Consider the following 26,978-nt stretch of genomic DNA (forward strand, 5'->3'; position numbering starts at 1 on the left):
GAAGATCCAACCTCTTCATCCGAGGAGGACTGATCAGCGCATGATTCTGAGGGCATACGTGCAGGAGATGCACCTGCCCCACGATTCTCATGCATGGGCATGCTCGGTTGGGCATGGGATGGGCTGGCCCCATGCACAATACGCGGCTGCTGGTGACTGGGCATGGGCGCCTGGTTTTCCAGCCTACCTGCAGAGAGATAGGATCCCGCAGCTGCAGGTTCTGCAGGCGCGCACAATCCCGACGCTGTAGGTTCAGACGCACGCGATCTCGCCAGTGATCCCCTGCAGTCTACCTCGCTCTCCGTGCCATGTGCTCTACACATAAAATCATTGCCACTGGAGACACTTTGCATCAAATTTTGCTGACCTTTTTCCTGTTCATTAGTACTGTCAACACAACCATTAGGTTCATTAGTAGGATTAGTCACATGAGCATGCAAATCATCACCCCCTTGATCAGCACTCGTAGGATTTTGAAGGTTAGAAGGTAAAAGAAGAATCTCGGCTCTAAGACGGGCTCCGGCATTGGGATGAAGTTGGGCAAAAGGGAAAACAGATTCATCAAAAACGACATCACGGGAGATATATATACGTCCAGAGGAAATATCAAGACACTTGTATCCTTTGTGTTTGTTACTATAGCCTAGGAAAGCACACCGAATAGAGCGGAAAGCTAATTTTCGAGTGTTATATGGTCGAAGATTGGGCCAACATGCACAACCAAAAACGCGAAGAGAAGAATAATCAGGTTTTTCATCAAAGAGTCGTTCAAGGGGAGAAAGCATATTGATGACCCGACTAGGAACATGATTAATAAGATAGACAACGGAAAGAAATGCTTCATCCCAGAACTTAAGAGGCATAGAGGCATGAGCAAGCAATGCAAGTCCAACCTCAACAATATGACGATGCTTTCTCTCGGCGGAACCGTTTTGTTGATGTGCATGTGGACATGAAACATGATGAGTAATGCCGATACGTTGAAAAAAGGAGTTGAGTTTGTGATACTCACCACCCCAGTCAGTTTGCATAGCTATGATTTTGGTGTTAAAAAGTTGCTCAACTAAATGTTGAAAATCATGAAAGCATTGAAACACATCGGACTTGTTCCGTAAGAGATATATCCAGGTAAATTTACTATAATCATCGATGAAGCTTACATAATACTACTAACAGACTCGGGTGCTTGACCCCAAACATCAGAAAATACTAGCTCTAAAGGAGCACTAGATATACTTGAAGACCTAGGATACGGAAGTTGATGACTTTTAGCCTTTTGACAAGAATCACACATGGACTCACTAGTAGACTCAACGGAACATGGTAAATTATACTTCTTAAGGACTTATTGGACTATTGGAGAGGCTGGATGACCAAGTCGATCATGCCATCTTGTTAGAGACGTCCTTGAAGCAGTAAAAACTTGAATACTGGAGGAAGGAGGTGAGCGAGGCGATTTCAATGGATAAAGACCACGCTCACATGGGCCGTGCAGAAGAATTTCCTTCGTTGTTGGGTCCTCAACGAAAAAAGAACGAGGGTGAGTTTCCACAATAGTATTGTTATCAGAAGCAAAATGACTAGCAGAAACTAGGCTTTTGGTGGCTTGGGGAACATGAAGTATGTCGTTAAGATGAAAATTTCGAGTTTGATCAAAAGAATTAACGACTGCATGACCGATGTGACTAATAGGCATACCTGCACCATTAGCTGTATGAACTTGTTCAGGACCGTTGTAGCGAGTACGTGTTGTCAGCTTGTCGAGCTCCCCTGTAATATGATCAGTTGCTCCGGTATCAAAGTACCAATTTGAGTCAACTCCATATGAAGTAGTGGCTGCTCCACCACATCTCTCTTCAGTGACATATAATTTGGGTCAAAACGATACCAGCACTTATGAGCTGGATGGCCAACCTTACCACAAATCTGGCAAGTAGGCCTTTCACCTCGGGGAAGGTTCGCTCCTCCTGCTGGTCCTGGTCGTCCTCCACCGCGATTATTGTGGGGGTAGCTGTTGTTCCCGTGGTTGTAGTTGTTGCCGTAGTTGTTGTTGTAGCCTCCGCGGTTGTTGTTGCCGTAGCCACCGCGGTGCCCGCCACCATTGTTTTTGCCTCCACGATTTCCTTTGCCATGTCCTCCTCGTGCAGCAAGATTTGCCGACGAATTATACTGCTGTGACCCAGAATTTTGTGACTCCAGGCGCGCTTCAAAGACAATGAACTAAGCATAAATTTCACTCAAGGAATAGGCATCGGTTCTAGCGGCAATGGATGAGACAAAACGATTATATTCTGCATCCAATCCAGCAAGGATTTGAGAGATGAGATCATCGTATTCCATCTTCTTTCCTGCTGTTGTAAGTTCGTCCGCAATGCCCCGCATCTTCGTGAAGTACGCGGTGGCGGTCATCTCGTTCTTCCGAGTGCCAGCGAACAGGGTCCGAAGTTGGATAATTCGTGACCGAGAGACAGAGGAGTACATCTCCTCAAGGGCTGACCAGACCTGTGCGGATGTCTTCATGGAGATGACTTGAGTCAGAACTTCACGCGACAGAGAGGTCAGTAGCGAGCCAAGAACCTGCTGATCTTGGGCTATCCAGCGAGCGTACTCGGGGTTGGGCACCGTCTCGGTGCCAGATTTGTCGGCCTTCTGGACTTCAAGAGTCTTGGCCGGAGCTTCAAGCGTTCTGTCGATATATCCGTCTAGCTGTGCGCCACGGATCGGGGGCAGGACCGTCGCCTTCCAAAGAAGGAAGTTATCGTGCCCAAGCTTCTCGCGGGAGTTGTCGCCGAGGGTCGTCATGGGCTGGGCAGTTGAGGAAGAAGCTCCTGAGGATACGCTGAAGGGAACAAGAGACATTTAGATGCGATGAAGAAGAGAAGGCTCTGATACCATGTAACGAACAAGAGATCGATTGATTCAGGCTTAATGTCCCTTGGGATCACCTTGCCGTATATTTATATTGCATGAATCGACCAGAGATCGGTTATATGATAGGACACGACAGAGATCATATACAGACTAGGAAACGGCTCAAGGCCCGTATACAACATGGACTCTTCGTCCTGTACACATACTATTCTAACAAAACTTATCCAAGCTTGTTCTTCAAATGGATGTATCTAGCAATAACTTGATGCTAGATATATCTATTTGAGGGACAAGCTTTTTCGGACGGAGGGAGTAGCCATTAAGCTTGCATGAAGTGCACGCTCAAGTGGACAATCTCTGGGCTGCAGTTCCCTTCATAAATAACAAATCCTTGATGTGGCGACAAGGAAGGGCCTTCTCCACAAGGTTCGAGGGAGAGGGGTCATGGTGCGAACCTCTCGATATGCGGATGATGCGGCTGTGTTTGTAGCGCTGATCCAAAGAGATGTGAACAACCTCGCGGCCATTCTGCGAGGTTTTGGTGAAGTCACCGGCCTATGCACCAACTTCCGTAAAAGCTCGATGGTCCCCGTTCGGTGCGGCAACCTTGACTTGGGCCATATCACACAAGGGCTACCGGCTATCAAGGCTTCCTTTCCGCTCCGCTACTTGGGACTCCTGCTATCTATGTGGAAGCTGAAGCTCGCCGATCTACAATTTTTTGTCGATAAAGTGGCAAGCAGACTGACTAGATATGACGGCCAAAACATCACCACCATTGCCCGCGCGGCCCTCGTTAAGTCAGTCCTCGCTTCCCAAGTGATCTACTTCATCATGCCACTTGTCATACAACCCACCATTCTGCAAAACATTGACAAGCTTGAGCGGGCCTTCCTATGGTCGGGGTTGGATACGACATCCGGGGCAAAGTGCAAGGTCAATTGGGATGTTGTCAGCCGGCCGCTCGCCTATGGTGGACTTGGGGTCCTCAACAACAACAAGTTCGCGCGGGCGTTGCATTTGCGGTGGCCTTGGTACGAGTGGAAGGATCCCACAAAGTTGTGGGCCGGGAATGGGAACTTGTGCGATGAGGAAGACCTCAACTTTTTCTACGCCTGTACCACCATCACGGCCGGGAACGATGCGAAGACTCCATTTTGGGACTCCCCTTGGCTCCTTGGCCGCAAGCCCAAGGACATTGCTCCGCTCATTTATGAGACTTCCTCCCGGAAGCACTGGAAGGTACGGGAGGCCCTCAAGGATAACGCGTGGATCCTCAAAATCAGACCGCCCACATCGGTTTCCATCGAGCATGTTGCACAATTCTTCACCCTTTGGATGCTACCGCACGAGGTGCACCTGGATGAGCTCACTGAGGATGACATCCTATGGAAGCACATGGAATTTGGGCACTACTCCGCGACCTCCGCTTACAGGGCACAGTTTTTGGGCTTGGTCCTCTCCCCCATGGACCAAATGGTTTGGAAGGCTTGGGCCCCACCGAAAGTCAAGTTCTTTGCTTGGCTCGCACTTCAGGATAGGATCTGGACTGCTGGCAGATTGGAGAAGCGAGGATGGCCTAACTGTGGCCCTTGCCCCTTATGCCAACGGGTGCAGGAATGTGGCCCTCATCTTTTCTTCAGATGCCGCTTCACTATCAGGCTTTGGAACATGGCTATTCACGAATTTCGCATCCACGACATGGACATGTCCGCATGGCACTTGTTCGACTCCGTTCAGGCCTGGTGGACGAGCACATGCACCACGGGCACCACCGACGGAAAAGTAAAGGCCTCGATTACCATGCTAGTGTCATGGGTCATCTGGAATGAGCGCAACGCATGGATGTTCAGGCAAAAGAGCGCACCTCCGCAAATCTTGCTCAACATCATTGTCGACGAGGCAAACCTTTGGATCAAAGCTGGGGCAAAGAAACTAGGGTCTTTTTTATCACGATAATAATTGTCATGCTGTAACATGGGTGTGTATTGTAACAAACTCTTTCTCCTCCTTATTTAATATATGAGGCAAATCTTTTGCCTCTGATTCAAAAAAAATGATGCTGTAAGCTTGGTCTTCTTCTTCGTTTCCCTTCTTGGCTTTGTGTGTGGTCTGAAACAGGGATCATGTGTGCATGCGAGCCCAGAAAGTTTCTTTGGGATTCACATGGTAGGGATTTTATCTCTGTTTATGTGGTAGGGATCTTAGCGGTTACTTTCTTTGTAGTGTTGATGTTTTCTTTTTGTTCCTAAACAACCAGAAAGTTTTTAGAGCAGCATCAGTAACCTTCCGTTATGTCGGGATCAACGTGAATTTTGTATGCAAGCAAAAGTCTGAATATATACTTCCATCTGGCATGATCTATGTCTACGGTCCATCTTGCAGGAAGGCCCCAGTTGAGATGAGCAATCCTTGTGAGTCGAGTGCAGCTGGAATAGAGTCAAGTTCATCATGCAGATGCGTGGTAACTTTAAAGAAAGCATGGTGTTTTGACTCAATATCTTTTCATTCCTAGTACAGTATTGTGCTGCCTCTCAATCTTCTGGAGTTTGCATGATTTGTTTTGGGCCTTGGTTCCACCACTGCTGCTTGCTGCAGGTCATACCGGAGCGTCTTGTTGACCATTTCGGGGGAAAGATCTCTGGGACGATCCAACTAGAAGCCCCTAATGGTCAGATGTATGTTGTTGGAGTTGCCAAGAAGATGAACAGATCAGTCCTGCATTCTGACTGGGAAGCGGTTGTTCGTGCCAATCAGATACAAGAAAACTGTTATTTGATGTTCCAAAACCTTGGAATCTCTTGCTTCAAGGTTACCATCTTCGATTCTGATGGCGAGGAGAGGATCTGGCTGCCGGGATGAAAAATCCTACTCATGTCGAAAAAGGGAGCACATATTGTGCTGATATTCGAGCAGTTCCTTTGATGGCGCTTTAGATTCAGATGGTAGAAAATCAGGAAAGACGCCTGCAGTAAATTCTTCTTTATCTCCCGCAAAAAAAGAGTAAATTCTTCTTTATAAGATGAATCATCAGGTTTAGTTGTGTACTCGTATTATTTGGTGACTAGCGTTTAATTACTACATGTTGATCTCTCTTGAATCTTCTTACAGCAGAAGATAGTCTGTCCGAAGGCGAGTCTATTGAGTTGGATGATCTTCAGGTGCTCTCAAAGGATTATGTCTTAGCAGGGCGATGCCATCTTACAAAAGAACAGGAGGATGGAATCAACGCGTTTATCGCAAATATTTGACCTAAAATCCCTGTGCTTGTGGTGATGAAGAAGAAGACCAATGTGAACCACTATCCTAAAGTGGCACGTTTGGTTTGAATTCTGTATGTATTGCTAAATGCTTGTAGCTACATACACCTCTCTAAATATCTTTATTTTCAACACTGTTAATTGTAACAAACCTCTGAAGGATATTTATGAAGCAATTGAATGACATTATATTCACGTCTCGGTTTACAACTGTGATCATGTGTATATTATGAAAATAGTGTCGCTGATAGTCCAAGGATTACACAGAGCATCATATGAATCATCCCTCTTTTAATCAGGTAATACCTAAGGATTACACACGTCCATACTTTCCACACAAAACTCAATTTGTCACACTCAAACTGCCTGGGAAGAGCAAGGCTTGGCCATGCAAATTCTGCATCAGACCTGATGGAAGGGGACGCAACCTTTCTTTGTGTCAGTTTGTCTGTGGCAATCGTGTTAAGAAGGGCGATCTCTGCCTCTTTGAACGAATGATAGAGGTTGAGTCAACAAGGTTGATAGTACACAATTAACCCTCAGCTGCTGAATTTTGCTAGTATAAATGCCATACTGCAATTACTTTTTCGCAATACTATTTTACTGTTGAAATTATTGATAGGAGAAGACACAAGACAGTCCATCTGAATATGGATCTATCCAGTCTGATCACGAGGAAACTCCCTCTGAAGTTTGCTATATATTGTCAAGTAGGTGCCGACTTGATGAAGAAGATGAAGTAGGAATTGATGCTCTTATTGCTGAAATTCAGCCTGAAATTCCTCTGCTAGTTGTTCAAATGATGAAGAGCAATGTCCATGGGCCACAAGCCTCTCTGGTGATTCCTATTCTGCGCTGGGTGATTTTACTGTTTGTTTATTCGTGATATGTAAATGGAGCCAATCATTTCCTTTTTGTTCTTTTGATTTGTCCAACTAATAGTTTTCATTCGTTCTCAATGATTTTAATTTTGTGAACTAATAAACCGTCAGTTGTCCCATGTAGTGGCGGAGCTACGCACAGTTTGTTGGGTGGGCCAGAATTGGTTAAGCTGAAGGGAAGTCCGAAAATTTTACGTTTTGAGCTAACTTTGCCCCGACACCTACTGTTTTAGCTGTAGGTTGGGCTGGCCATTGAGTTTTGCTTGTGCTTAGCCCCGCCACTACCCATGAACATTCATTGGTTTGCTCCAAGAGCATTTCTATTTGCTCTGTACACTTAATTTTTCCCACCAATTCTATACTTTGTTCCATGTACAGAGCACGTTGAAAAGGATGAGTTTACAAGCTTCATATTAAGAAAAGGATGATTCAAACTGATTGTGACCAGCCAATAGAAAAAGCTTGTTACTCAATGAAAGCCTTGCTGTAATTGTTTATTGCAGTTCTCCAGAAAATCATTAGCGGCCTGCATTGTGGCGCAAATGTGGATGTGGTTTTTGTGTAGCACGTACACAATAGATGAATATATGCACCGGATGACATGATACTATTCTTGGATCATGATTTAGATAAGGCACGAAATCTCAAGCTGCTCTTATGTGTTTTTGAGGAACTTTCAGGCCTTAAAATTAATTTTCATAAAAGCGAACTTTTTTGCTTTGGCAATGCTGCAGAATCAGCACCCGTATATGTCAAGATTTTTGGATGCCAGCTTGGGCAGTTTCCGATTCGGTATCTGGGTATTCCCATACACTATCGGCGGTTAACTATCGCTGAGTGGAGGCATGTGGAAGAGAGACTTGAGAAACGATTAGCCAGTTGGGAGGTCAAACTCTTGTCTTATGGGGGCCGACTAATCTTGATCAATTCCGTCCTAAGCAACATGATTTTATATATGTTGTCATTCTTCCACCTGCCAAAAGGGGTTCTACAACGGCTAGATTACTTTAGATCTAGATTTTTTTTGGCAGTGTGATAACGAAACCAAGAAATATCGACTTGCTGGGTGAAGCGTATTATGCAGACCTAAAAGTCAGGGGGGCCTGGGAATCCAAGACCTTGAGATTAAAGATATCGCTCTTCTCAGCAAGTGGGTTTATAAACTACTCACTGAGAATGGAGTATGGCAGGAAATCATTCGCAACAGGTATGTGGGATCCAATGCCATTTCTCAACTACATTGGAAACCTGCGAATTCACATTTTTGGAGTGGTGTCATGAAGGCCAAGGAATTCTTCTTTCAATTTGGGACCTTCTCGGTTAGGGACGGTTCTCAGATTCATTTCTGGGAAGATACCCTGGCTAGGGAACAGCTCACTAATGGTGCAATATCCAAGCTTGTATCGGATTGTTAGACATAAATTCGTCACGATCAAACATGTCTTAGGACAAGAAAATCCTGATATTTCTTTTCGTAGGGATCTTTTGGGCACTCGCCTGACAGTATGGGATGAATTACTCACTCGCCTAGAGGACATTCAACTGTCAGATGAGCCGGACACTTTTCAATGGAATTTGCATCAGAATGACAGATTTTCGGTCAAATCCATGTTTGATGCAATGGTCCATTGTGATGTTCCAGTTGATAATAGAAAATTGTGGAAGCTAAAAATCCCTTTAAGAGTGAAAATATTCCTTTGGTTTCTAAACAAAGGAGTCATCCTAACTAGAGATAACCTCACACGACGAAACTGGCACGGGTCCAAGACATGTGTCTTTTGCCAACATGACGAGACTACCAAACACTTATTTTTTGAGTCCAAGTTCGCTCGGGCAGTTTGGGCCATGGTCCAAGTAGCTTCGAATTTATACCCACCACGTAGTGCACAGAATATGTTCGGCAACTGGTTGCGGGGTATTGATAAACAATTTTCTGCACATATTCTTGTGGGAGCGGCGGCCTTATGCTGGGCAATGTGGCTTACCAGGAATGATGTGGTTTTTAATAATAAATGTGTCTCATCTCCTATGCAGGTTATCCATGTTTGTTCACAATGGCTTCGTACGTGGTCTATCCTGCAGAAGCTGGAGGACAGGGGCCTTTTTATGATGACGTCTACACGGCTGGAGCGTACGGCCAGGTAGGTTTTCTACTCACATGGATGGCGGTGTGATTTACGGATAGGATCTACCGTTTCTTAGGATGGACACGTTTTGTTGCTTGGCATTGTATCGAATTATTTTATTTTTAGGGTGCTCTGGACTTTTTGGCTGTGCGCATCTAGCTATGCAGAGGCCGGACTTTCTTTCAATACGATTGTATCACCTCGGTATATCTATTCAATGAAAAGTCCTTTATCGAAAAAAATAGATGAATATATGCATAGTTATCACAAAAACCTGGAGTATACATGACCATAAGATTATCAATACACGTTTCCCTGCTTTTTATCTGAAACTAGGAACAAACAGTTAGCTCAGTTCGTCGACATTGTATTAAATCCTTGTGATTTTTTTCTTTTATCTCCTCTGCACAACCAGGTCATCGCGAAGCATTATGCAGCTGCGCATTTTCCCAGTGAAAGCTAAAACATCACACTTACACTCCAGGAGGGAAGAAGTGGCATCCCCATTTGCATGTCAGACGAGGCAACATCGGGTACGTCCTCAACGGGCGGTGACTAGAGTTCGTCGCGACAGCCATCGAGGAGGACATCTGCCTCCTCCAACCAATTAACAGGGGCGAGGAGAGAAGGTTCACGGTGATGGTTCATCTGCTTCCCAAACCAAGACGCGGCAGCAGATCCAAGGGTGGTGATGTTGTTCTTGGCTCAAACAGTGGTAGAACTAGCACGAAAGCTGCCTTGACGTCATCTGTCAAGGACTAACGAGAGAGTCGATGGTATATATGTTTGGCTTATCACTGTTAAGAACAACATGTAACGGTACACCGTGCAAGCCACGTTAAATGATGTGAAATATCTTATCTGCAGGAACATCAGATGGTTCTGAAAGATCAGGATATGTTGTGCTAGGCAGCAGCGCCCGTTTAACCCAGGCGCAGGAGAAGGTGGTTGCAGAGAAGGTGAAGGCCATCCGATATCAAGCGCCCACCTATGTTTCAGCCATTGGAAAGAGAAATTTGAGCTCTGCCCTAGTAAGTTATAAAACCTTGATCTCGGATCACTTCTTAGTTATTGCACTAGGATCATGTAGCTCTTTGTTTGTGTACATTTTCTTGAGTCACAAAAGGGTGTAGATATCACATCCCATGAATCTCTGTTCTCTAAAAGTTCACACTTCATCCATCCATCATCTTCCCGACGGGAAGCAAGCACTGATGCTCCGTCAGGTCGGGTGGAGCATTGGAGCAAGGCATGGTGCGTCGAGGGGCGCCACAGGCGGATAGTCCCCTCGGGAGGGTGGCGTAAGTTCACTGCCGACAACCGTCTGCAGGTCGGTGATCTCTGCCTGCTGGAACCGGTGAAGGATAAGAGGCTTGCCATGGCGGTCCACATCATACGCAGCGAGCAGTACCACTAGCTTCAGTAAAGAGGCGCTGCAGATTGGTCACCTGATGAATCATGGAGTGAAAAATCATGCATGATCTCAAAAGACATGCATTTTTGAGCCGATGATTTTCGACGGTCCATAAGAAATTAACACACGAATGTTAGATTGTTTTCTAGCTAAGGAATTAGGAGTTTTGTTGTCTCTCTGTCTCGAGAGAGGAACGCGGGAGAATGGAGAGAAGGTGTATTTATAGAACTTCTCAAAGGTATAAAAAAAATGAGGTTAGAGCTTGAGTTGGAAAAACAGATGTACACTGGGTGAGGCTCGATCCTACGTCGAGTACCACATGTAGGCCTCAAGCTCCACTCAAAGTGTCGGAATGCTTACTCACCGAGAGCATCTTCAATAGATGATGTAGATGCAAAAATAATTAACTTACACATCTTCGAGGACAAAAAACCTACCTCCAACGGATGATGTAGATGCATATATTTTTACATATTCACCTTCAGAAAATGTAAAATATAACACATGAAAATGCAAATTTGCATCTTCACCTACAGAAAGATGTAAAACATGTGGCCGCACATCAACCGCCCAACTACCTCCACTTTGCTTCTGCCCACCCGACCTGCCTGCTCGGCGGCTGCCCAAAATCGCCGCCCGCCCGCCCACCTGTCCCTCGATGTCTGCCTCGCCGGAGTAGCGACAATCGTAGCCGCCGATTCGATTTCGGCCGCCGATTCTAATCGAAGATTTGCGGAGGTACGACCAGCGTAATGCCGTAGACGGCTTGGTTGTGAACAGGTTGGGCTTTTTTGCTAGTCTCGACCCACCGTCGGAGCTAGGGGAAGCACGCCACGCCGCCCGCCCAACGGCTGCCCGCCGACATCATTCTTCCGGTCGTGTGACGCCACCTGCCCGTGCATGGAGCTACCGCCGTGTTCTCTGCAGGGTCACGCCCGTCCTTAGGTGGTATGCAGCTAGGGCTGCAAGAAAAGCTCGAGACTCGTGAGCCGCTCGAGATCGATTCGTTTTTTGGCTCAAGTCGAGATCGACTCGAAAAGAAACAACCTGAGTTTGAACACTTTATCTAACTCGACCGAGAAACGAGCCGATCTTGAGCCATTGCTGGTTCGCTCGATCTTAGCTCGATAGCTCGACAGAATATTATTATGTTAAATGATCATGCCATATATTAAATGAAAATAAGATAATTTATTACCATATATGTTATTCATAATTTTTCTCCATTTTATTTAACAACGAACATGAAAACTTAATTAAGTGCAGAGAAGATTTAGGCCTAATTATGGCACGTGGTTGACTATGTGTTAAATATTCTATATTTTTGGCATATTCATCTTAATTTTTTTGTTTTTCATCCATAGATTTATAATTTTTACCATCTCATTTAGCTCGAAACTAGCTTAAGATCGACTCGAGATCGATACAAACTGAGCACGAGTCATATTCTATAGCTCGATCATGAGGTTCACTTAGTTTGAGCTCGCTCAAATTTTCATATGAATTGAGCTGAGCCAACTTCAACTCGCTCGAGCTCAGACTCGTTTGCAGCCCTATATGCAGCCACCTCTGGCACAAGCCGCGGAACGGCTGCCCAACCCACCGCTATACATATGTACAACGGCTGTACATCTATAATTTACATACATACGTTTTGCATCTCCATTTTGCATTATTTATTGAAGTTGCACTTTTACATGACCAATATACGTCATTTATTGAAGTTGCCTTTTTTCTTTAAAGATGTACAAGCACTTTTTAAAGATGTAAATTATACATCTTCTATGTTTACATCTCCAAATTTATGTCATCTATTGGAGATGCTCTGACGGTGAGAAGTGAAAGAAACCATCGAGACAAAGAAGAAGGTAACCTTGTTTTCATCGCATCACATGTAGGCCCCAAGCTCTACTCAGAGTGTTGGAATGGAACATGCTTAGGGCCAGTTCTTTTGCTAGCTTTTTTGGGCTTTCAGAATAAGCTGCCCCTTACCCAGCTTATTCTAAAAGCCCAACCAATTTTTTTTAGAAGCCTACTAGTCAAGTCTTAACTACTAGGCTTTTAAAAAAATAAGTTTGGTTCAGCTTCTAGAATAAGCTAGGTAGGGGGCAGCTTATTGCAGCTTATTCTGAAAGCCACCAAAAGAACTGGCCCTTACTCACCGTGAAAACAAAAAAAGAAAGTAACATTGTTTTCATCGCTTTGTTTCCAACAAGAAGCCTATGAGGAGATGGGGAAAAATGTTTTCTTAATTACGTCCAAATCTAGAAGGGCTTTCCTCTGATGTTAGTTACTCTTCTTATTAACCTCCACAGAATGACCCTTATAAAACAAAAATCAAATCTCCACCCTTCTTTTTGTGCGTGCTCATGTGTTCGAATTTGTTTTCCCCAATCAATTGTGTGAGATATCCCTTAGCTGTGAATTTATTTCATCACGTCCTAACTGTCAAAGAAATCACATAGTTCGGCATAGGTTGTAGTGGAGGACATTGGTTTAATCCGGCTGTACTTCTTCATGTTCGAGTAAGAGAAATTCAGAGAGAGAAGAAACATTAGCTTTTTGACACGAAATTTTTGGATTTTTGTGAACGGCCGAAGAAATTTGTGAGCTTGAGCCTCTTAGCGGTGGACCTCCTCCAAATGAACTGAGGCCCCCCTCCCCCCGCTCCTCCCGTGCTGCTCCCGCACGGGCGGCCTAGGAGAAACCCTAGCCGCCGCCGCCGACAACTCCACTGCCCACCCTCCTCCTCCCGTCGCCGCCTGAGGGCGTCGCCGGGCAAAGCACGTGCGGCCCCGGCGCCAGCTTCTTCCTCCTCTCGTCTGGGCGTGGCGGCGCGGGGCGCGACCTGGCGGCGGGGACTCGCGCGTGACCTATGGTGGCACACTGTAGCGGCGTGAGAGGTGCGGATGGCTGCTCGTCCGGGGAATCAGCCGATGCTGTCCATGAGGGCTCCTGTGCCGATCTGGCTCCCTGGAGGTGGCGGCTACCTCGGCCGGCGGTCCTGTGCCTGCGACCGGGGGACGGCGGGGCGACGCGGTGGTGCTGGGCAGCGCAATCCCCTAACGGTGTGGCCTGGGTGTGTTGCCCTGCTCGGTCTGGGCGGATCCTCTGCTCCATCTAAGGCAGTGATGCAGGGCGGCGGCGACCAGGCAGGCAGGCGGCGTAAGGCAGCGGGACGACGATGGCTTGGGCACCTGATCTAGCCCGGTTGGGCTTCGACGGGCTGCACACGTCATGTACTGTTCCTTCAACGGCATGGTGCTCCTGGATCGACCCACAACACGAGGACGTCGGGGGCTCCTGCCCTGGGCATGGCGGTGGTGGCCACCTACTTCGCCAGAGATGGTCAGCCTGAGGCTGGGTGGTCAGATCTTCATATCCGTCATCTAGTCCCGGCTGCGAGTTGGGGAGATAGAGTTGCCGATGAAAACCGAGCCGATGGCGGGTAATGGTGGCGTTTTGCGCCGTTACACTACTAGGGAAAACCCTAGTAGTAGCGCGGGTTTTTAGGCTATCAGCAGCGCGGGTGGCCGCGCTACCAATAAGGCGCTACAGCTAACTCTTAGTAGTAGCGTTATATGTACCGCGCTACTACTATTGACTATAGCAGCAACGCTTTTACAGAACGCGCTACTATTAGTTAGCTGTAGCGATTTCCTAGCCCCGCGATACTGCTATATCTTTCATCATTTCAACCCCGTTTCAGCTTCAATAAACTACAATTTCGAGACACTAGGTACTACTAGATATCGATTTCATAAAGCCATAAAACATTATAGGTACTAGGTAGTATTCCCTCGGTTCCAAATTACTCTTCATGGTTTTAGTTCAAATTTGAACTAAAACCACGATGAGTAATTTGAAATGGAGGGAGTACTAGATAACAATTTCATATATACTCAACATGCATCCTCAAGCAGTACTAGGTGATATCGACGACGATCATCATATGTAGTTTTAGATGATATCGACGACGATCATCATATGTAGTTCTACATGATATCGACAACAATCATCATATGTAGTTCTAGATGATATAGCCACACACACATATATGTAGTTCTAGATGATATCAACGACGATCATCATCCTCAAGCCTGGGCGGCGGGTGTTCCTGATAGTAATTAGGATGGCCTGTCCAACACGAAGATTCTTGCCAACAAGGAATCTCTTCCACCCAACCGAGTTTAAGTGTGTGCGATTGTCGTCTGTGTACATGTGGTAAGTATAGGTGGTGACGGAGCCCCTTGCGGTAAGGCGTAGTCCAGCTAAGCATTCTTCATCAGACTCGATACCACAACTCGTAGATAGGTTCTTTGACAATTTCTGAATAAGAAAAACATATCAATTAATAAATAGCTTCGCACATACTCTTACAAATATATTTCTATTAAGTCTATATTTCTACACTATCAAAAGACACAGTACTACACATTTGTACTATTTAATCATGAATTCTACTAATAAGTATATATGGATTATCTACTAGATTCCACATAGCATATTATCGACTAGATTCCACATAGCATATCATTGGACTCTACACTAAGCATATCATCGGATTTGCATTTGTAAGTATAACAATAAAGCATATATATATATATATATATATATATATATATATATATATATATATATATATATATATATATATATATATATATATATATATCTCATCAACTTACTACAGTCAGTATAACATACCATTTCATGCCGATCGACCATGGTACTTGTCAGGCGGGTCATGAATGGCACCCCAACAAAGTCATCACGTGGCGGAATTATGTCCCATAGGTTGCGCACCTCCTCCTCGCTCAGCCTCATTCTTTGAGCTATGATGGCTTCATGAAGTGGGTTCTCATCATCTTCATCATCTTCGTCATCTTCATCATCTTCGTCATCTTCATCATCTTCCACCAGGTTGAGATAAATGACAGCCAGCTTGGGTCTTTCTGCTCTAAGGAGAACCTGATCAACTCACCACCAGTAAGACGCATGTGGGCGATGAAACGGGCCCATCCATCTCCTCCAATCTGCGACATATTGCTTCCTTTCTCGACCTCCATAGTGCACGGCCCCCAGGAGCCTCAAATGTCACAGTGTCTCCTGTCAGCTTGTTGAATTTCAACCTCACATTGCATGGGATGATCTGTGTAAAAAAAGCAAAATGACACAATGCAGTAATGTCAACACTAAAAATAAAATAGTTGTTACATTTCATCTAATTTCTTACCTCCACATGACGAAAACTCGGCTGGAAGTAGATGTCGAACAGCTTGCCAGTTGCAAGGCTGCTGGTGCATCTTGACTTGCACAGTCGACATAGTGGTGGTGGTGGCGGCGCCATTTTTCTAAAGCAATATGAGCAAAGGATTAACGATCCACTTCACATGAAAGAAAAACAGTAGCATGTGATTTTAACTAAATTGGCACCTACATTTTGCCAAAAAATAACTTATTACAAAAAAAACAAAAACATCTACATATCCATGTACAGAAAAAATAACAATAAAATGGTGCATACTAAATCAACTAGCCTACTAAATCAACTAAATCAACTAGCCTACTAAATCTACTAAATCAAAATGTTCTAAATCAACTAGCCTACTAAATCAAAATGTTGCATATGAACTAGCCTACTAAATCAAAATGTAGCAGGGAGGAGGGAGAAGGAGGGGCGACTCGAGGAGGGAGAAGAGAGTAGGACGGAGGAGGAAGGCGGAGCGAGGAGGGGCCGGCCGACGGCGAGTCAAGGGAGGACGGAGGAGGAGGGCGGTACCGAGTCCAGCGAGGAGGAGTAGTTGACGGCGGCATAGAGGGAAGAGGGGTAGGTGACGACGGCTGGCTGGGGCGACGACGGCTGGCGGGGGAGGACCGACGCGCGGGGGGGTTGAGGGGGAGTGAGTCTGAGTGTGTGAGTGTGGATCGCGGAGAGGAGCGTACGTGGGGGTGGAGATAGCTAGTTTTAGCAGTAGCACTCTAAAGGCAAAGGCGCTACTGCTGAACTACCTATCAGTAGCGCGGTCCCAGTAAACGCGCTGCTGCTAGAACTAGCTTCGCGGCGGGATCGTGGGAATTATAGCAGTAGCGCGGCTTAGAAGAGGCGCGCTGCTGATATGTCTATTTCAGCAGCGCGTATTGACGGAGCGCGCTATTGCTACATTGCAGCATCGCCTTATTTTAAAACTCGCTGCTGGTAAGATCCTGTGTATAAGCTTTTCCCTAGTAGTGTTACCTTGTTGCAGGCATCATCGTGTAACTTCTGTCGACCCACTCGTGTTGCTTCGGGGGAAACCCTACGATCTGGTCATCCAGATCGAACGATGGCAGTACTGTTGTGTCGTTTCTCTCTTGAGAGCATCGTTTGTGGAGCAGCGCTGGAAGACAAAGGGAGGAGGTGGAGCTGCTAAGTCTTGCACGGAGCTTCGGTGGAGATGTCAAGTCATGCCTGACCGACAGGTGCTACGATGTGTCATGCCTAGTCGGCAGGTGCTACGCATGACAGATCTTTCAGAGTCTTCGTGTCTGGATGGATGCGCAGGGCGGTGGCACCGTTGGCGCCGTGGTGGCGTCGACGGATGTCCGGACTGGCAAGGATGATGCAAACCTCTCTCCTGAAGATGGGTCAGTGGTCCGATGATGATGGCGGCTTCTAAAACGTGTGCATGTGGTGTGTGCTTTAGTTCTACCGCACCGGCTGTTGGTTCCGATACGTTATGTGGATGGATCGGCGAGGACACAGGTTTTAGATATGGGGGGTGAGAGCACTCCATATTATCGAGTTTATAGGTGTGAGTGTGGTTTCGGATGGCTTGATGCATGTCCTTGTCAGTCCTTTGTGGAATAATAAATAAAGATGGATGTATGCATCGATTGATGTAGAGGCCGGGGGTTTAACCTCCTTTTAAAAAAAATGGTTGCACATATGTAGTTGTTTGTGTCTTAGTAATTTGTACCGAGTTGATCTTAAAAGTTGCTCATCTACATGTGTGTGTAGTCTATACAAACTGTGGGCGAAGTGGTTTGTTGAAATGTTATTTTTGTCAAATAGTATATAGCAAATACAACTTTTATTATGAGGAGCCACGCTCTCACTTGTATAACATGTTTTTTGTATTGATCTTGATCTACCGTTTCACCCCCCCTCTACAGGCGATCTAGAGACGATTAGGGTTTCAACCCCTCTTGTTGGTGTTGTAAACGGTTCTCCCTGCCTCCGGTAGCCCTATGGATCTTAGAGGTGCGGTGGACCTCAGCCCCTCATCAGCTGAAGGGTTAACTTCTTTCCTTTACACAGTTTTAGTGTCCTAGTCAGGGTATGGAGGCGGTAGTGGCATACCAGAGTTATAATAATCTCCTTGACGCACTATTCCTGCTTTGACGGTGCACCTAACACTACTGGAGGGTGTGTGAAGGTCTGTTGTGAAGGTGTGTTTTCGGTGGATTTGCTTGGACGTGGTGGACATTGGTCTTCATTGGATCTGACTAATTTGGGTGATGCTTGTGGTCACTGATGACTTTATAGGAGGTATGACCCTTATGATCAAAATTTCTAATTGTTGACGAGGGTTTTTTGTTCTAGTGTGATGGCCATTTGGGACTTAGCATGACGACTTCCCAACTGTCAACTATAACAAGGTTTGCCTAGCTCTGGTCAGAGAGGGGTGATGACGGTGGACCGCCCGTGCTTGTACTCGTCGCTAGGTGGTTTATATACATGGCTTTAATTTTTGTTACATTTAGGGATCTTTTCTACAATTGATGCATTGTTTTGTAGCATAGTATCTTGGCTTATCTTTTCTGGGACGATAATAATAAACAAACACTGTGATAATATGATTGACCTCTAGTTCTACCAAATTACCCATTCATTGTGCCATGTCATGGTAGAGGGTGAATAATTGGGCTAGCCACATACCATGTCCTTATAAAATGAATATTTTGAACCAATTCCTCAATAAAAGTTGAGATAGGGTTGGCACAAGAACATAACAACACTTGCTTCATGAGAAGCAGTAGGTAACATGTAGGCTTAAGAGGCATCGGGAATTTAGCGAGGAGGGGAGAGATGGAACCGCTAAAAAATGGTGTTCCTCTTTTATCTTTGATGTTCAGTGCAACTTCTTTCTCATTTTGTTAACATGGCCATAAAATTTGTAGCATTCTTAGTTTGCCGCTGGCCCTCACTTGGTAAATTGATGCTTCATGTGGCACCTAAAGCATACGAGCAACGTTTGAAGCCTTATGTTTCCCAGTTATTCCCCCATCGAATTACCATTTGTTCATACTCATGCCTCCATTTTGTGTTGAATCAACTGTGTTATACTCCTTCAAATGAAGAACTATTCTAACAACAAAGTGTAAATGTGATCTTGAAGGAAAAAAATTTAAATGCAAACTTTTGATTCTATAAGTAAAACACTTCATAGCTTCTGCTCATTAAACATCGTCCTCACCGTGTTACCACAAATAAGTACACTGGTAGGAGGTGTGGAGAAATGTCCTCTTGGGAGGATATGTGAAGAAGAGTACCGAGATGAGAGGTGAGCTGTTGAAGATCCGTAAAAATCAAGAGGGGACCTCCACAACAAATAATAGCTTCTCCTATATAAAAATCCACCCCCTCCTTTATACTCGTGCAAATGTGTTCTTCCGGTCCAATCAATTAACTGATTCTGTGATTGTGAATTGATTTCATCCTATTGTATCTATATACAAATTAGTGTACTCCTATCCGATGGGAATCAACCACTGGCCCTCGTCCGACCGGGTGGAGAAGGTATGGCTTGTCGATATGCCGACAGGTGGATGCTCCTTGTGGGAGGGTGGAGCGAGATCATCGACCAACAACGACCTACCTGGTTGTACTTGTGAAGGGCGAGAAACTTTTCATGAAAGTTCACATGCATTGTTGGCCCCCCTGGTTTTAGATGTTGTGATTTGGTGGGAGGTCTGGGTATGCAGCCCCGACAGTCTACACCCCTTCATCAAGTAGATAAAAGTAGCGACAAATGTCGTCAAGTTGGTGGCTTCAGACATGTTGATGTATTATTTTGTAAGGTCTTGATGAATAATTAATAAAATGACTGCATGCGTCACCCTGATGCAGCAGCCGTGGGTCATCCTCCTTTTCAAAAAGTAATAATATGAGCAGTAGTTAGCTAGTAGCTTTTGCCAAAGCCACTTAAGGTTGGTGACCTGAAGGTAGATAGATAGATAGCTTTTTCTAGATGACTGTCTTATGATCTTGGTGTGAAAACATGGTTTATGAAATCAATAAACTTGAAATTTTGAACAGATGATCGTTTATAGTCCATAAGAAATGAAGACATGAGTGTTTGATTCTAGACATAGGGAGAGCATCTTCTCAATAATTAAGAGATTTTTTGCCGTCTCTAAAAGGAAATAAGGAGAGAGAATAGATGAGATGGTCTATGTATTTATTTTTTCTATGGACGGGAGTTCATAAGAATGCATTTTAATTACTGGAAATTTACAAGACGGAACTTATGATCCAGAGGCTTTATAGCAAAAAACTCCTAAAAATTCTACTTAAATCCATTTGAAAAATCCACCACCGAAGGATGCCCTTGAACATGCTTTTTTAGGGGATTACCATGTTTTAATATGCATGGCCATACCTAAATAAGTGCATGATGTCTTTATAAAAATAAAAAATTATGCTCCGCACACGGAAAAGCAAGTTACGGAATGGCGTTTTTTAAATCATATGGCATAACAGTAAAACCATGCTGTTTAACAACATGCAGAAGTACTTCAATGGTCACAAATTACTTCAACGTTGCCATGTAGGTTGGATGGCGCGCTCATGCTTTCCATTATTTAAAATGTAAATATCTAGTTATTCATGTAGGAACCCAGTACGTGAGGGACAACTAATTAACCAAAATAGATGGGTGCGTGAAACTACAATGTACTCCCTCCGTTCCTAAATACTTGTCTTTCTAGGCATTTTAACAAGTAACTACATACGGAGCAAAATGAGTGAATCTACACTCTAAAATATGTCTACATGCATCCGTATTTAGTAGTTATTTGAAATGTCTAGAAAGACAAATATTTAGGAACGAAGGGAGTATATATTAACCAAAATAGATGTATTGAACGACTGATAGACCGAGATGTAAAATGAATGATGATGCATTGGATAGAGGATAAAGAAAACTAAAGAGTTGCACTTTGTGGACCAAACCACCCTTCAAGGGCATGGCCAACGGTCCAGCGTGTGGAAGCTGCCCCATTTATAAGTCCACGTTGAGTGTGGAAGATAGATAGAGAAAAGAAGTACGGTTGCAATGTTGAACTGCTTCCTGCAAAACGAGTAGCCATCTCAGTAGAAGCGTGAGGGAAAAGGAATTACGAGTGGAACAAGGAAAAAAGACGAAAAATGAGAAAAGGTATAGTACAATACACGAACTGATGATGCTATAGTACAATGCTGGCCCTTTTTTTGAAACGAAGCAAAAGACTTGCCATTTTTATTGATTAAGAAGAAGAGAATTGCCCGGTTAATTAATGGAAAATCGGGCTAAAACCGATACAACACAACCCACATGACATGAGCACCACCGGCCAACTTGGCAACCGACATGGAACAGAATCCACGACAACACATGCCAACAGATGGCCACACTTGCAAGCAACCGACAGCTCTGACTTCGACGACGAGAAACAGAAGGGAAATATGCAGGACTTGCGCCGACCGTGCCCTCTACAAACGACCGCCGAGTGTTTGTCAGCGTCACCACCTGGACTCGCTCCAACGCAGCTCCGACTTCAAAGCAACCAAGCAACCACGGAAGAGCACCTCGGAAACGCCGGGAAGAACCGACTACCGAAGATCATGCCGCGACCCAAGCTCCTCTCGACGCCACCATCGTTGCCAAACAGAAACCAGTGCCCCACCTCAGCAAACCACACGGCGAAGATGCCGCCATTGACGGCGAAGATGCCATCATCCACCAGTCTCTCAGTCGTAGCCGGCTCTGAGATGATGCCCCCAAGGAGGAGAAAGACGCTAAGACGCCCCCATCGCCCGATCCAGCAGATCTGAGGTTTCCCTCCGGAGCCAAAGCCATGGGTTGAAGGAGGAGCACCTCCAGGACGATGCTTTCAAGAAAGATAACGGCACCCGCAGGCACCGCCGTTGTCGGCTTCGGTGAAGACCGGAGCAAGGATTTCTCCCGGAGATGTGCCTACCACCTGCCACCACCGACCGCCGCCCACTAACCACCACCTCTGCCGAGACCGACCTCACTCTGGCCAAGGGATCCCACGATCCACCGCGGCCAGACACACACCACCCCCTGGCCGAAGTCGCCACCACCGAACCCGGGGCCGCCGCCCCGGCAACACCATCAGCCACCATCTTGAACTAGCGCCATCCACGAGTCCCAACAGCCGAAAACTCAGTCAGGAGACGAGCTGCAACGATGACACCCTCAACAGGCATGGTTTTCACCAGCAGCCGCACCCCACGACCGAAGACCGGCTGGACCAGCCGGCATACCAGGGCCACTGCTTCGCCGACGTGAACACCACAACCATCGTCACCCGCCACCGTCCCGGGGCCGCCGCCCCGAGATCCAGCCTCCACCGCCCGTCGAGCAGCGCCCGACTAAGCACTAAGTCTAGTCGAGCCGACCATGCCCAGCCACCACCCTCCCGCAGCATCACCGCCTGGAGCAGCGGAGCAGCGCCGCCCCCGCTCTCGAGAACGGTGACCGAGGGGTCCCACCGCCGCCGCGCTGCCAGGGCTTTGCCCGGTGACGCCTTCGGCGGCGGCGAGAGGAGAGGGAGGTGCAGGGGGCCTGCTCGAGCCCGCAGGGGTGCCCCGGTGCGGCCCGGCACGGCCGCACGGGAGCGGGACAGAAAGAGGGGGAGGGCCCGACTCGAACCCCTCCGCGGGGAGAGGGCCGGCAAAGACGACGCCGAGCTTCGGGATGGATGGAGTGAGGACGCCGGAGGGTCCCGGATCTGTGCTTCGTTGGGCCTGAGGTGGCCGGAGGGGGGAGATCAGTCGGTGGCGGCAGCGCCTGCGCCTGTGCGAGCGCGAGCGCGAGCGCGAGAGGAGCTCCGCTAGCCAGATATGCTGGGCCCTTTGGCCTTGCCTTACCCTGATATAGCAATGCAAGGGTTGAACACGTTCTTGCCAACAAACCACCTACTTAGTGTGAAAGGAGGAAGTATCTTGGAAGTAGATAGGAAAACATAAGTCACCACATAAGGGCTAAATTTCGTGTTTTGACCCTTTTGAGAAAGAATTTTAGGATTTGACCCTGATTTCAAAAAAAATCAGGATTTGACCCTTTTGCTACCGCCAGGGGCTCTGGCGGTAGGGTTAGACAACATACCGCCAAAGCACCTGGCGGTAGGGTGCCGACGGAGGGGGGCGACTGTCGTTTGACTGCGCTGACGTGGATAAGTACCTACCGCCAGGGGGCCTGGCGGTAGCCTAACCCTACCGCCAGATCCCCTGGTAGTAGGGTGTGGCAGGGTTTTGCCGCACAAACCTTCTGTAACGAAATGTGCAATGGACCTGGCGGTAGGTTCACCCTACCGTCATGGGGGCAGGTGGTAGGCTGTGTGACCGTACCGCCAGGTCCCCTGGCGGTAGGGTCCTGTGTTTTTCCATTGTAAAGCTTCTGTAACGAAAAATGCAAGGGCACTGGCGGTAGGTGCGCCCTACCGCCATGGCGGCTGGCGGTAGGGTGTCTGACCCTACCGCCAGGGGCCTTGGCGGTAGGGTTCTCTGTTTTGTTGTTTCTAGTTCATTTGGTTGCTTGTTTTCGAATTCAATATGACAGCAATACCACAACAAGTTTTACAAATATGACAGCAATATCACAGATTTTAAACAATTAAACTTGGGCATCACATAGATCCACATTAGATAACTTGTGCATATAACATTTCAAACGAACTTCAACGGAGTTCCACATAGTAGCAAACACATAGATCCACAAATAGAAAACACATAGTTCCACGTAGTTTCACAACCACTAGACAAGTTCAATCAAACGAAGTTCAACCAAACTAAAAGAGTCAAGTATCGAAGAGCATAATCAGTTGCTCCTTCCCCTCTTGGAGGTACGATCCTCGTTACTCTTTGAACGAGTCTCTCCGGTCTTCTTCTTGGGCCGGTGAGGAACCGGTCTGTGGAAAGGGTCTGGACTTAGCAAATCCTTCTTCTTTGGATACCTCTTCGGCAGCTGAGATGCTTGAGATGTTTGAGTTGGTGGAGGTCCATAATCTTCATCGTACTCCTCCTCCTTGTTGCTCTCCTCCTCCTCCCCTTCTTCATGTGTGGCCTCCTCCTCGTCCTCGTCCTTGTCCTCGTCCTCGTCCTCCTCCTCCTCCTCCTCCTCCCCAACCAACCTAGACGACGAGGGAGAATGGCTCGATGAGCAGATGAGACCCTGTGTGGCTACAGGCTGATAAGCTTCAACTGACCCAGTTCCAGCACACCCAAGCAGCCCTACCAGCTTGCGACAACGCTTCACGAACTTCTGCACTCACAATGAAACAAGGGCATAATAAGTATCAGATCGACTGATTGCAAGTGAACAAGATGCATCTGTTCCGAGGAGGCTGAAATTGTACCTTCATCGTCCCCTCACTTTGTTCTCAGATTCTATGCTCCCGGGGAGATCACCTAGTGCATCTGAGGCTTCAAAGATGCATCTATTCAGCTCACCAGACTGCAACTTCATAAGTCAGTCACGGTGACGGATAAACTAATTTAAATACAACCGTCGGTTCAAACTTACCACTCTGTTGATGAGGTGTGCAAACTCCCTAAATCCACTGTGCATGTCTCTGATGCCGGTCTGGTAGGCCTCTTCCTTGGGGTCATCCCTCTCCAGCTCCGCAATGTCTTCCGTCGTCCACCGAGGCCTGAGACGAAGACGGTGTTTCTGGCCATCATCGTACCACCCCATGCGTCGGCTCAGGTAAGCATCACAGTCAGTCACTTTCCTCTCCACGTCTTTACGGTACCTCCGTCGGTTCCACTCCGTCACATGAGTTTTATGCTCCTTTCCCCAGTCTGCGATCGACTGATTCTTCTGTCGGCTCATCCTGTAAGGCATAAGCAACAAGAATCATCATAAGCGCAATGAGATCATCATAAGCAACAAGAAACATGATAAGCATAATGAATTCATGGGCACGGAGAACAAAGCGCTCACAGGTGGAGCGCGTGGCTGCCGATACCGGTGGGCTGGCCCGGTGGGGTATGCTGATAAATCCCAAACTGCGTGGCCACGCGGTGTGGCAGGTGCCACTCGACGGCGTACACACAGATCATGGGCACGATGCACCGCCAGAGACCACGGCCCGCATCGCGCATCACATTTAGATCAAAGTCCCACTCTCGGTCATGATACGGCCACCAGTTTACCTGTTACATATACATTGGTAAGTTCCCACTCTCGGTCAAAAGTGGAATCAAAGAGAAATGTGTTGAGCGAGTTCATATACCTGCGATGCGTCAAAGCGTCCAACTCGTTGGTGTAGGTCTTGTACAAAGTCTTGTTTAGGCCCGTGTAGAGTTTGACAACGTCCCACTCGTAAGCTACGGTGGGGTGTCGAGTCTCGTCGCCGTCTTCGCTATAGGCACCACACGGGCGTCTTGGAAACTTCTCCGGACGCCCCACCTGTAGCCGCTCCCACATCCAAATGGAGAAGGCCCAGACAAAGCCATCCATATTGGACTTGTCTTCCGTCCTCTGCGTTGCGTCGTCAAGCTGCAAAACATCAAATGAGGATCAGATATAAGAAAATGTCATGGACACACTTTCGTAGGTAGGTAGGCAATTAGATCCTCTCTTACCGAACGGTATAGGTAGGCGAGAGATGTGGTCCCCCAACTGTACCCTGCCTCCCAGTCCGCTAGGAAGAAGAGATACGACCAATTGGCAGAGTTCCCGGAGCTGTCTGGAAACACGACCTCCGTGAGAAGATACCACAGGTAGGCCCTCGCATACCACTCCACGGTCGTCTCGTCGGCGCCTTCGGGGCATTTCTGCCGGTGCTCCGAGAGCCAGGTCAATGGCACACCGGATGTACGGTTACCCTTGACAGCGGGGCAGTCGCTGATGAGGGCTGCAACCCTCTGCTGCCAGTTGGTCCTCTCCACTCGCCCGGTGAGTGCATGGCCCTCAATCGGCATGGCAGTAATCATCATCCAATCCTCGAGGGTCACCGTCATCTCCCCGCATGGCAGATGGAAAAAATGGGTCTCCGGTCGCCACCGGTCAATCAACGCTGTCAGAGCTGCGTGGACAAGCGTCGGTGGCTGACGCTTGAACTGCAACACAAAACCCAACAGACGGGCTCTCTTGAAGAACGACGCGTAGCGCTCGTCGTAGTCCATATGCCCATGAACCCCGTGACCCCTCATGCGCAGTGGCTGGAGCATCTGTCAAAAAGTGAACGCCAAAAGTTATGAAATTATTTTCATCAATCCGAAAACTTTCATCAAAATTTCATTTGTATCACTTACCTCTCCGTTCTCTATGAACCGGGCACGATGACCCTTGTCGAATGCCCAGTTCAGCATGGAGTACCGTGGGCCGATGTTGTCCGCAAGACGTGGCCGCCTTAATAAAATTTCATAAACAAAACCACCATAAGCATAAAGCATACATAAACAAAAAATGAACTCAAATCATATCAACATGCATCATATCAAAATAAAATTTTAAGCATATTCCTCCAACAACAACTACTACACATGATGGATCAAATCATATCGACATGCATCATATCAAAAAAATCCTCCAACATACATCATATCATCATATTTTTAAATAAATTTTTCCAAACAACATCTTCATATCATCATATCAACAGGCATCATCAAACTAGGGTTCATCTTCATACCAGATCATATCATCATATCAACATGCATCATCAAACTAGGGTTCATCCTCATATCATCATATCAACAGGCATCATCAAACTAGGGTTCATCTTCACACTAGATCATATCATCATATCAACATGCATCATCAAACTAGGGTTCATCCTCATATCAACATTACATCATAATTTTTTTAACAAAAAAATTATGAACTAGGGTTCATCTTCACACTAACATATGAAATATTGATTAGAGTTCATATCCAATACCACTAGTTACTAAAGAACTAAGAACTATAACTACAATCAATCTTAGGTGAAAAAAATCCAATCTAAGTTCAAAAATATGAGGGATTTCAAGCAAATAATGTGTCGTATCGGAAGCAAGTTTGCAAAAACTAATTGGAGGGATTGGAGGAGCTTACGTTTCTCTCTTTGGGCCATCTCGATCCACAAAAACGGTGAAGAATCGGTGAAGATCCGAGGGGGGGAGTGGAGGAGATGAGAGAGGGAGAGAGGGGCAGCTTGGGGGAGAAAA

The 26,978-nt window shown here is 46.5% G+C and overlaps 1 non-coding gene and 2 pseudogenes across 1 annotated transcript; 1 reads left to right on the forward strand and 2 right to left on the reverse strand.

The window, feature by feature from the left end:
* Nucleotides 1-2,214: 2,214 nt before the first annotated feature.
* On the reverse strand, nt 2,215-2,343 carry LOC119304589. The gene has a single exon (XR_005148373.1). It is a non-coding gene; the product is annotated as a small nucleolar RNA Z247 (small nucleolar RNA).
* Nucleotides 2,344-3,315: 972 nt separating this feature from the next.
* LOC119300020 lies at nt 3,316-10,555 on the forward strand (annotated as a pseudogene).
* Nucleotides 10,556-21,352: 10,797 nt separating this feature from the next.
* LOC119300021 overlaps nt 21,353-26,978 on the reverse strand; it is a 19,298-nt pseudogene continuing 13,672 nt past the window's right edge.

This window comes from Triticum dicoccoides, chromosome 5A (assembly GCF_002162155.2).
Source record: "Triticum dicoccoides isolate Atlit2015 ecotype Zavitan chromosome 5A, WEW_v2.0, whole genome shotgun sequence".
Classification (NCBI taxonomy): Eukaryota; Viridiplantae; Streptophyta; class Magnoliopsida; order Poales; family Poaceae; genus Triticum; species Triticum dicoccoides.